The sequence below is a fragment of the Camelus bactrianus genome, chromosome 11 (assembly GCF_048773025.1).
Source record: "Camelus bactrianus isolate YW-2024 breed Bactrian camel chromosome 11, ASM4877302v1, whole genome shotgun sequence".
NCBI lineage: Eukaryota > Metazoa > Chordata > Mammalia > Artiodactyla > Camelidae > Camelus > Camelus bactrianus.
Genome location: NC_133549.1, coordinates 81,280,181 through 81,291,638, shown reverse-complemented (window position 1 = coordinate 81,291,638; position 11,458 = coordinate 81,280,181). Strand labels below are relative to the sequence as shown.

Sequence of the window (11,458 nt, the reverse complement as noted above, 5' to 3'; positions counted from 1 at the left end):
TGCCGCTGTGTCAAGAAGGAACTTGGTTCACACCACCAGTGATTGAGGCAGAGCTCTAAGGTAAGGTATGAAAGTCCTTGAATTCTCAAACTGAGGACCCTGGGCTACGTTAGGACTGAACCCCACAGTGGATGTCAACTATAAGGAGTGTGTGGAAAAAAACTAGGCAGGATGGGAACCTATAAGAGCAAAGACAGAGAAGCTTCAACTCAGGGCTAGAGCCAGGGGAGGCAAGAGGGCACTGGGCATGGGCACAAAATAGGGGACAACAAACCACTCAGAAATCAAGATAAATGGGGTTTTAATGCAATAATTAGTCTAAAAGGCAGAATCAGTGCCAAAAAGTCCTTCATGAGCAAAATGTCAAACTTTGAAATGAAGATGGGATCATGAAAAGGCTTGTATTGAGCTATATTGGAGCCAGAGACAAAAGTAAAACTCAGTAATACTACCCTTGTCTTCATCACTGAGTGTCAGGAAAGTGCTCCTGGCGCCCTCAGAGTACTCTGCTCAGAACCAGTTTCACAATCAAAGTAACTAGAGACATTGCAGGAAGGATTAGTGTGAGCAGTAAATATACGGGTATTTGTAGAAATAAGATAGTATGAGGTAAAAAGAAGAGATTACCCTATGTGAATGATGCTGTTTCCGGTCCTTGGATAGTTGAATCAATAGAAATTGATAACAAGGTGGAGGAGGCATTCAGGCAAGGCTTTACTGGGACTCATGCTCCAGCACTAGGGAGCGAGAATAAGGATCAGGTACCCTTGCTGCTCTCAGAGTGGGGTGGGTTGGTTCCTTGAATGGGGGAGGGGGACGGCTGACTGGTGGGAGGGGCCAGAGGGCTGGCTTTCGTGCTTGTCGTTGACATAAAAGAACAAAGATGCTTCTCCATGTGTAAAGGTGAGGATGTGCCAGAGGAGCGTAGTGCAAAAACAAAGGTGTATTGGAGCAGATATGCCCATGACAGTGGGTATTTCATTGGGAGAAACCTTGTCTCAGCAGCTCTCTACGCTGAACTCTGAAGAATCTGCCTGCTCTATTAGCGGGTGCAGGAGGTGGAAAACAATGTTGCATGTTCGGTGGGGTTTTATTCACAGGTGGAGGCAGAGGCAGATCTTTCATTACTTCCAAGTAGTCCCAGAGTTAAATCCCAGCCCACACAGTGAAATGTAGTTGTTTATTCTGTCTTTGTCAGTGGTCAGGGGTGCCAAGAAGCTTCCTTGAGGTATGAAAAATTCTGGGCTATAGAAACAGCACTTTTGTCAGCCAGGGACACTGGGAACATGGGATGCATATTCACTCCATTCTGGAACCACGGGTTCTCGAAATGACTTTTCCTTTCCTCTCCTTTCCCCTCAATGCAGAGAAAGCTCTCCATTTCTTGGAAGAGATTAACCGCAAGAGGAGGAAGCCCTGCCCCACCCTGAGGTGACTCTTGTGTGCGTGATTCAGGGGCAGTGGTGACTTGAAGGACCTACTACTGGAACAGAGACAGAGGCACCTTCAGGCAGCCCTGGGGACAGTGCCACCCTAGGGTGAGCAGTTTGGTTGCATGAGCATCACTTCAGGGAACTTGGCTCATGGCAGGTGAGTGAGTCACAAATCCACAGTGCTGACTTTCAGCTTAGTATTGACATGCTACACCCAAACACCATTATAAGAGAAGTGATTTACTGAGGGGCCTGAAGAGCAGAAGGAGAAAGTTCTTGGAGCCTTGATGTAAGAATGAGTGTGCTAAGTTTGGAAAATATCCTCTCCAGTGGGCCAGTCCTGTGAACTACCGTTCACTCCCCATCCTCCTCACATGCCAGCCTGGAGCCATGGAACAGTGCTGTAAATCCTGGATTTATAGTTTATACCATGTTGAGGAATCCCCAGTGTCTCTGGACTCCATTCTCTTCCATAAAATGAACGTGCTAGGTAAATCATCTCTAAGGCCCATGCCATTTCATAGGTCAGAAACTCACCAAAGATATTAACTGAAGGACAGAAAAAATTCGGATAAATTTAACTCTCTTAACGTTGAGATATCCCAACAATGGATTTGTTCCTACCTTAAAATATTGTGTTACAAAATTTGGAAACAGCATGGCCTTTGGATTTGGAGAGGTCTAACAATGTCTCAGCTCTGCATTTCCCAGTTGTGTGACCCACTTGAATTTGTCTCTTCAGGAGAAGGGGTGGGGCAACCTGTTCATTGTTATTGTGGAGAAAAATAGAAATACTAAATTTCAGTGACCAGCATAGTATGAAGTTAGTAAAGTCGTCAACAAATGATGATGATGATGACTTGAACCACAGAATTTGTTCATAATTTAAAAGGAATATGCAAAAGGAATGTTACTATTACTGTTATGTTTATTTATGAACTGATAAAATATTTTATAAATATACAAATGTCAATAACCCTGTCTACTTATCACAGTATACTTAAGAGTATACTAATGACCTGAATGTTACAATTAGACTTTGTGCAATACTTAAGCAGCATTGTGGCGGCGCTCGGCTGGGGTGTCCTGGCCCACAATGAATGGCCGCCGCGGCTGCCGCTACTGCTGATGCAGAGGCCACAGTGGCCGCAGAGGCGGAGGCCCCCGCATAGGGGGGCGCACCCCAGGCCCAGGCCCGGCCCCAGCCGCCACTGCGGAGCCCACTGGGAGCCCCTGGAGCACAGCCACAGCTCAGCCGCCACCGCCATGGCCCAGACCGTGCAGATGGAGATCCTGAACTTTTGCATCAGCATCCTGGAGTGCCTCAAGGAACAGCAGCTGCAGGGCCTGTACTGTGACGTGTTGGTGATGGTCAAGGGCCATGTCTTCAAGGCCCACCTGGCCATGCTGGCTGCCAGCAGCTCCTACTTCCGGGATGTGTTCAACAGCAGCCGGAGTGCTGTGGTGGAGCTGCTGGTGGCCGTGCAGCCCCAGTCCTTCCAGGAGATCCTCAGCTTCTGTTACACGGGCCGGCTGAGCATGAACATTGGTGACCAGTTCCTGCTCATGTATACAGCCGGCTTCCTGCAGATCCAGGAGATCATGAAGAAAGGCACAGAGTTCTTCCAGCTGTGACTCCCAGGGCCTGCACGCCGAGGAGGCCCCTGTGTCCGAGCCCCAGAGCCCTGTGGCACAGACATTGAGCTGGCCGGCCTGCGGCACCCCGCTGACCCTTGTGTCACGTGTCAAGACAGAGCAGCAGCAGTTGGACTCTGTGCAGTGCACACCTGTGGCCAAGCGGCTGTGGGACAGCGGTCAGAAGGAGGCTGGGGGTAGCAGTGGTGGCAACGGCAGCCGAAGATGGCCAAGGTTGCCTTCTTCAGCACACAATCGAGCAGTCGGGGAGCTCTTGCTCCCCTTCTCCTAACCCCAAGTTCTCCACGCCAGACCTGGCCACCAACCAGCAGTCCCAGCAGGCCCCGGTGTGGGGGGGGCCGCACAGCCCACAGTGGTGGCTGCAGGGCCCTGGGGCTGGGCAACTGACTTGGGGGGGGCTGTGGCAGTAGCAGCAGGGGGAGTGGTGAGTGGGCCCAGCACATTGGAGCAGACCAGCCCAGGCACCTCCAGCCCTGGCTCCTACCACAACAAGGAGGATGAGGTGGCGGTGGGCAAGGAGGGCACAGACCAGCAGTACTGGCAGATCTGCAACATGTACACCATGTACAGCATGATAAACGTCGGCCAGACTGCCAAGAAGGTGGAGGCCCTCCCTGAGCAGGTGGCCCGAGTCCTGGAATCATATCCATGTGCGGCAAGACCTGGCATCTCTTCCGGCTGAGCTCAACCAGATTGTCAACCGCTACCACCCCAAGATCTACAATGAGGGTGACCCCTCCGAAAAGCTGGAGCTTGTGACAGGCACCAAAGTGTACACCACGAGGGCACAGCTCACAAACTGCCATGTCAGTGCAGGCACGCAGCACAAGGTCCTGCTGTGACACCTCCTGGCCTCCTTCTTTGACCAGAACACCCTGGCCAACAGCTGTAGCACGGGCATCAGCTTTTCCAGTAACAACCCCAGCTGCAAACCAGATAGTCGCGTCCTCCACGCCGTCAAGTACTACTGCCAGAACTTTGCTCCCAACTTCAACGAGAGCGAGATGAACGCCATCGTGGCCAACATGTGCACCAACACCCGCCGCGTTGTGCATAAGAGCTGCATCCCCAAGGTCAAGCTGCTCATGGCCGAGGGTGACGCCTACACCACCTTCATCAGCTACACTGGCAAGATAGAGCCGGACATTAAGGGTGTGGAGCACGGCTTCGAGACAGCCAGCCACGATGGCGAGGCTGGCCCCTCAGCAGAGGAGGCCCTCCAGTAACCCCCACCAGACCCTCCCGCGGGGTCATCACACTCCCCCGTCTTGTCATACCCTCCCACCATCTTGGTCACGAGCTACTGTCTGCCCTTCCCCAGGACCCGCAGGGGATGCTGCATGATCCCGGCCCCTCTGCCTCCCCTGTCCCACCCCCTGACCCCAATCCAATCGGGGATCAGGCTGGAAGAGGATGGCAGGTGGTGGAGGTCTGCGTTGCCTTCTCCAGCACACACTTGTGCAGTGGGGGAGCTCTTGCTCCCCATCTAACCCTTAGCAGTTGTCTCCCTACTCACCAGGCCGGGGACAGGGAGGGGCTGGCCTGGGGGGCTTGGGAGGCCCCCTTTCTCAGGCCCTGGGCCACCTAGCAGGAGCATCCCTCAGCCTCCGCCCCCCACCACAGCCCCTTGGGACTTGTGGGGGCCCGGGATTCTCAGGACCCCTACCACCACCACCTCCCAGTGCTTCCACGTTTCCAAAAGCGCCTTTCTGCCCCCCTCACCTGTCCCTGTGCCTGGGGGCTGGGGTAGGCGAGGCTGTGAGGGCTGCCCATTTTACAGCTGAGGAAACTGAGGCTCAGAATTTCCATGACTGACCTAAGATGGTGGGTGGTGGCAGGCCCAGCGCCCGTCTCTTCCTCCACCCTGTGCTTAGCCAGAGGGGCAGGTCCTGAGTGAGGGGGCCCTTGAGGGCAGACGGAGGGTCTCTGAGGATAGATTTCCAGGGCTTGCAGAAGCATGTGGGTGTGCCTGTGTGTGTGTGCATGCGTGCTTGTGTATAAGTTTTGCTTTTAAACAAATGAACATATAAGAGGCAGTAGGACCAGGGGTGGAACCCAGGGGAGCAGGCGGGGGGGGGGCTGCTGCTTTTCCCTCCCTTCCCCACTCCCACTCCGCCCCCATGGCAGGGCTCCCAGCCCCCACCCCTGTGCATACTTTAAAACTTTTTTTAGCTAATGAAATGTTGAAGTACAAGACTCCTCTTATTTTTCAAACCAACGGGACCATACCTGATGTTCCTTTCAGTCCCTGGGGTCTTGGAAAACAAGATGGGGTAGGGGGCCGGGGACAGGCTAATGTGCGCATGCATATGGAGTGTGGGCTTGAGTTTCCAAGGTGGGGTCCCAACCCCCACTCTGCCTGGGCTCCTGTGGGTCTGGCCAGCTCCCCCTCACCCCTGATGCCTCCCCGATAGAGCTACATTGGAAGGGCATCCCTGGTTTTGGTCAGTTGGCTGAGCCCAGTTCCTGGCAGGGCCAAGCCCACTTCCATTGCTAGCGATTGTTTGCAGAAATTTTTTCTTTTACCATTCTTATCTTCCTAGCCTCTCCCAGCTCCATGAGTGGTGGGGTTTTTGGGCTGTTTTTTTGAGTTCTATTTGTGAACTCGAAGGATTGTTTTTTACCTCCCCGCCTCCTGCCCCACCCCCAACACAGGGTGTCATGTCTTAGAAATTTCACGTTTGAAATTTGAAAAAATTTGAAAAAAAAATTTCAAATTTTTGTCTCTAGCCCTTGTCTTCTGTCTCCTCCCTAGTCTGACCAGCCCATTGCTCCCAGTAGCCTCTCTCTTTCCAGAGATATGAAGGAAAAGTTGGACTGGGCAAACAAGCTAACTCACAAATCTAAGTGTAACAAGTGTCAGATTACTGATCTGAGTTCTGCTGGGCTAACTCGTAAATCGAAGTTAATTAGTGTTGGTTTGCTGATTCCCTGTCCATGTTTTTTTGCTAGCCAGCTGGATTTTCAAAGAGACCTATCTGGCCTTGAAATATTGGTTTGCTGCCTCCCTGCCTCTACTTTTGTGATAATGATGCTGCTAAACCTATTCCATGCCTATTGGCCGAAAACCCCAAGCTTGTACTTAACCCTATAAAACCTCATGCACACGTCTTGGAGGTGCTCAAGAGCTTCGGAGCAGAAGCCCCTCTGAGCCCGCCCGCGTAATAGATCTGAGTACTCCAACCCTACGAGTGGTGCTTGTTTCTTGGCTGGCCTGTCATTTCAGTAACAGAGGCAGGGGGATTATGGGCCAGCTGGACCCTTGGAATCTGACTTGGAGACCTCCCCTCTTACCAAGGAGCCCTTGCCAACCTGCAGGGAGGGGGTCCTTCCTGACATCTACTTGTTGCAGGGGTGGCGAGTGTCACTCTGCTTTCCTGGCCCTGGCACCTAGCCCTCAGCCGGCCCGAGTGTGTGGGCAGAGTGGACACTCCCAGCTAAAGCACAAGCACCTTAGTCACACCTCCCCCTGCCCCTCATCCTGGCCTTGACACTCCACCCCAGCATCGATCCCAAACCACAATATCCTGGTCACTTGGCAAGCTGCTGGGCCAACCGAGGCCCAGGGGTGGGCTGGGGCACCAGCCAGACCCCAAAAGGAAGCAGGAGTCCCCAGGCATTCCCCTCCTTCCAGGCCTTAGCGGGGGCCAGCTCTCTGGGACTGGGGTCTTCTCCTTCCCCACACCCCCTTGTCCTGGGCAGGCCCCTGCCCAGCCCCTCCCTGCCTTGTCCCCGGGTGGGGCTTGCCCCTATTCCTTCTCCAAGCTCCTGCAGCACTGGGTTGGGTTGGAGCCCTCTCATTTCAGGAACCCCAGGAGGTGCCCTGGCTCCCAGGACTGTGTGTAGAGGGGTCTGGCGGGGTAAGGGGTGGAGGGAGGAGCTGGGTGGGGTGCAGGGGAGAAAACTCACCAGGAGAGCCAAAGACAGGGTTGTGCCTTACCCCAGGAGCCACCCTTGTGCCCCTCCCACCCTGCCCTCCCTGTTCCAGGGCCTCCTGCTGCTTTTCCTTCTCCCTTCCCCGCCCTGCCCGACCCTGAGCCACATGGACCCCCCACCCCGGGCAGCCAGGAAGGAGCACTAGTAGAAGATCACTGACCAACGCAAAAACGACTGTGGGGGGGCCCCTCTGCCTCCCCCGGCCACCCATTCACCCGCACCCCTCATGCAGGACAGATGGCCCACCCTGACCACATGGAGTGCCAATGCCCTCCCTGCCCTGGGCTGAGCCCCACTCCCCGGGCCCGTAAGTGAGATTGCACATTAACTACTGTAAGAGGAGCTGCACTGGGAAATGTGAACTATGAGAATGTCAGTGATACTGATGAGGAGAATAAACTAAACACCTTTGTAACAACAAAAAAAAGCAGCAGCAGCAGCAGCAGCATTGTGTCCCATGCCAAGAGACTTACATTGTTGTGGAAAAATGTGTTACAGCTCGATGTTATTTTTATCTTTTTATCCTTAATGTCAGGACCATGAGGATCTTACATTGTCCCTGTCCATTTCTGTAGACCCAGACCCACGGAGGCAAGGTTTGGGGGATTGTTAGCCAAGAATCAGTATGTGGGAATTGGTCATGGTGCCCTGGGGGCGTGGTGATTATCCAGTGTATGGCCCATCAGCTGACAGGTCTAGTGTACCTTCCGGGGGCCATCCTACTCCAAAGGTGGGCCACTCTGACTCACACAACGTGTGCAATTTTTGTGGAGTCAATTTTAGTTTCCTGAGAAACCCTTTTAGAAAATTTTAATCATTCAGTCCAGAACTGTCGGCTTTGATTTTGAGGATCCCATTACTACTAGTTGACAGATTTTATGGTCTATAGGTGTGGGTCTGCTTCTGGCACTAAGGACTGTGACCCCAGAATCTTTGTCCCATTCCTCAAAACAGTGTTCCCAAAAAGCTGGCTGCCTCACTGGGCCTAACATCTATCTGCTTGGCTGCAAGTGCTGCCAATGAGTTGGGGTTTCCACATTAGGCAGGCAACCCTGAGATTCCCTCCGGCCTGGATGAGCTCTAGGGGTCCCTGTATAGTCTTTTTATAGCCTGAACTGACAAAATATGAGGCCAGGATGGCTCCCTTGTGGCAGAATAAATGAACCAAAATAAGGGGGGCCTCAAAAGAGTTTCAGCCAGTCCTGGGCTGGCGCCCTGACTCAGGTCTTGTGGTCTTAATTTTAGACAGAGTAATGTATTGATGCTGATTAATCTCGACAGGATATTCTGGGGGACTGGTGACAAGTTTGTGTCACCCTCTTTAACAGTCTCATCTTGGTCCCTAAGGGCACAGGGGTCGTTTACTCATAGGCTGTTCTGTGTCGCTTTCCCTCCCTGTATAGCCACCCTGTGCCAGCGTCGCAAACAAGACAAAGGGAGGGTTTTCGCTGCGTCCGCCTGGCCGCTCCCCTCATGGGGACGAAGGTGCCTCAGCTTCGGCCGGTCAGTATAAACCGCTGACTCCAATCGATACCCCGAGGGGCTGATACTGCCATGAGCCGTATGAGGTCACCACGGAACCGCAGGTTGGGACTCACTCTAACTCCATAGCAAAATGCAGTGGAGCTACAAACTCGAGCCTGATCGCATGCTTTTCAGGCCACACACACACACAGATTATTTGCACATTCCCGATCACCGGGGCGTCCCTTATCTAACCTAATCTAACCAGATCTCCCCATCGGAATAGAGTCAGGAGGGGAGCATAACCAGATCTCCCCACCCAGACGGGGAGCATAACCTGATCCCCCCGTCCGGACTACTGTCAGGCGGGGAGCCTGGAGGAGGTGACCAATCTCCTCTTCTGTCCACTTGGACAGAACCTGGTTACCCTAACTTAACTATGGATGCTTCCCAGGACTCCTACCTTATTCAGCCGTGTTGCTGGGTGAGTTCGTCCACCCCTCCACTGAGTCCGGTTGGGGCACAGCCGCCCGGAGGACTGAATCACCTCCGTGAAGAAGGACCCGGAATACTGTCGGGTGGTGCGCCTCCTCGTTCGCTTTCGGAGCTCCTGATCTCCAGGTGGTTGCTCCGCCGTCCCAGCAGCTCAAGGGGCTGGCATGGTTGGAATCTCACTGGGGCCCCTCCAGAAATGTTGCAGAAAAATGTGTTACAGCTTGGTGTTACAGCTCAGTTGTGACGGCAAGACCAAGCAGCCCTCGGAGAGTTGGAGAACTCGGGTTTATTACACCAGGAGTTAACACTTCAAGCTCTGGACCCTGTCTGTAGGTTTACACAGGCCTTTTATAGGCTGCCAGTTTTACACTTTGCATCATATGCAAATAAACTACAACAAAAGTTGACCAACAAGGAACAAGCTTTGTAGAAATAAACCACTCACGAGTGAGCTCCATGCAAATGAAGTACTACAAATGGACCAATCAGAAGTTAGGGAAGTGGACCAAACAGAAGTGAGTATAATAACCAATCAGGAGTGAGAGTAATAACCAATCAGGAGTAAAGAAAATAGCCAATCAAAAGTGAGCTCAGAGAACGAATAAAATTCTAGGTGTAAGTTAGCCGCTTTAGAGGCAAAAAGTGAGATAGACCCTCTGGGCCAGGGAACCAAACAGTGCTAAGAAGAAAGCAGCGGCCCTGCCTAGGGGTCCTGCTGGTCTTTTTATGGGGCTTCCCACTTCAACATGCTTTTTCCTACTTAATTCTCATAAAAATACGAACAGGTAGATTCTGTCATCTTCCTTTTACATGGAAGTTCACATAAGAATTAACTATTCAAAGATAACCCAGCTCTCTGGGGTTAGAACTCAGTATTGAACTAGTACTCCGTATTGAACTCGGGTCCTTCTAATTTAAGAACAAACTCATTGGATTACATTGCTAACTTCCAGCTGTTTTTCAGGTAATCAGATAGCTTAATTTTGCACTCCCTAAAACCTTCGTGCTTGCTCTAATATTTAGCTTAAGATCCACAGATGCTGCTGCTGTGGAAAGATATTCATGGAAATGGGGAATGGGACAACTGTCCAAGAATTCACTTTGGAGGGACTTCCTGCTGTCCAGCATCTGGGGAAAGTCCTCTTCCTGGTGCATCTGCTGGCATACCTGGCGTCCATTGCAGGGAATGGACGTAGTCATCATCATCTATGCTGAATCCAGACTCCAGACACCTATGTACTGTTTCCTCAGCACTTTCTCCTTCATTGAGTCTTGTTTCACAAGTGCTGTTATTCTGAAGTTCCTGGCCATCTTTGTCTTAGGCAAGCAAAAGATTTCCTTCCCTGCCTGTTTCATACAAGCCTTTGTCTTTTTATTTCTGGGAGCAGCAGGTTTCCTTCTCATAGCAGTGATGTCTCTGGATCAGTACTTGGCCATTTGCAAGCCTCTGCATTACCTGACCATCATGAACCTGAGGACTTGCTTCCTCCTGGTCACTGTCTGCTTTGCTTTGGGCTTCACTCTCATCACTGGTCCAGTGAAGGTTTCCCAATTACCCTTCTGTGACCTTGGCCCCCTGAACCATCTCTCCTGTTCTGACACCAGATCTGTTAAAATGTATTTCTCCTTCCTCACTTCATTTGTCATTCTACTATCCCTCATTATAACCATCACTGCAACATAGTAATCACAGTCATTTGACTCCCATCAGCCAAGGAGCGACAGAAAGCTTTCTCTACCTGCTCCTCTCACTTCATTGTTCTCTCTCTCATCTTTGGTAGCTGTGTCTTTATATACACGAAACCAAAACAAGTGAACAGGCTGGACTCTTAACAGGAAGGGTGCCCTTGTGAACAGTGGTGACCCCGCTGCTGAACCCTGTCATCTACACTTTGCAGAACAAGCAGGTCCACAAGGCTCTGAAGGAGATGATATTCAGAATGAAAATATCAAGATAAAAAAAAAATCACATGGCCATAGAGTGGAAGGCTTCAGTACACTATGCGTTTTCATTCCAGCCAATGTAACAGTCCACAGTGTTCCTGATGGGAGTCTGTGGCAGACCTCACATGACCTATTTACATATCCCCAGCAAAATGGAAATGTTTTCTCAAAGCCACATTTTACCCTGTTATGCATAACTATATTCTCAGTAGATATTCCACATACTGATGACAATTGATTTTATTACTCAATTTTTGTGCTTCTGATAATAAATCATGTGCTTGAAATTTCAAAAATTTAGTAATTTATGCTCTTTATTTCACTTCTGTCTGGTCATAAACATGGTTCAACAGAATTAACAACTATTTACCAGAGGCATTTAAGGAATTAAAATGATGGAAGATTATATAGCATGCCATGGTTATGAAGGAGATGGAAATGGTGCCAGTGCTTAGATTCACAGTGCCTCCATGCCTGGCCTAAGGAAATAATGTCACAGCACTCTTTGCATTGGGATATATGTGGATTAC

The 11,458-nt window shown here is 51.2% G+C and overlaps 2 pseudogenes; both read left to right on the top strand.

Moving 5' to 3' along the window:
• The first annotated feature begins 2,193 nt into the window (after positions 1–2,193).
• LOC105075632 (nucleus accumbens-associated protein 1 pseudogene) lies at positions 2,194–6,765 on the top strand (annotated as a pseudogene).
• Positions 6,766–9,285: 2,520 nt separating this feature from the next.
• Positions 9,286–10,942, top strand: LOC141579265 (olfactory receptor 6C2-like; annotated as a pseudogene).
• Positions 10,943–11,458: the final 516 nt, after the last annotated feature.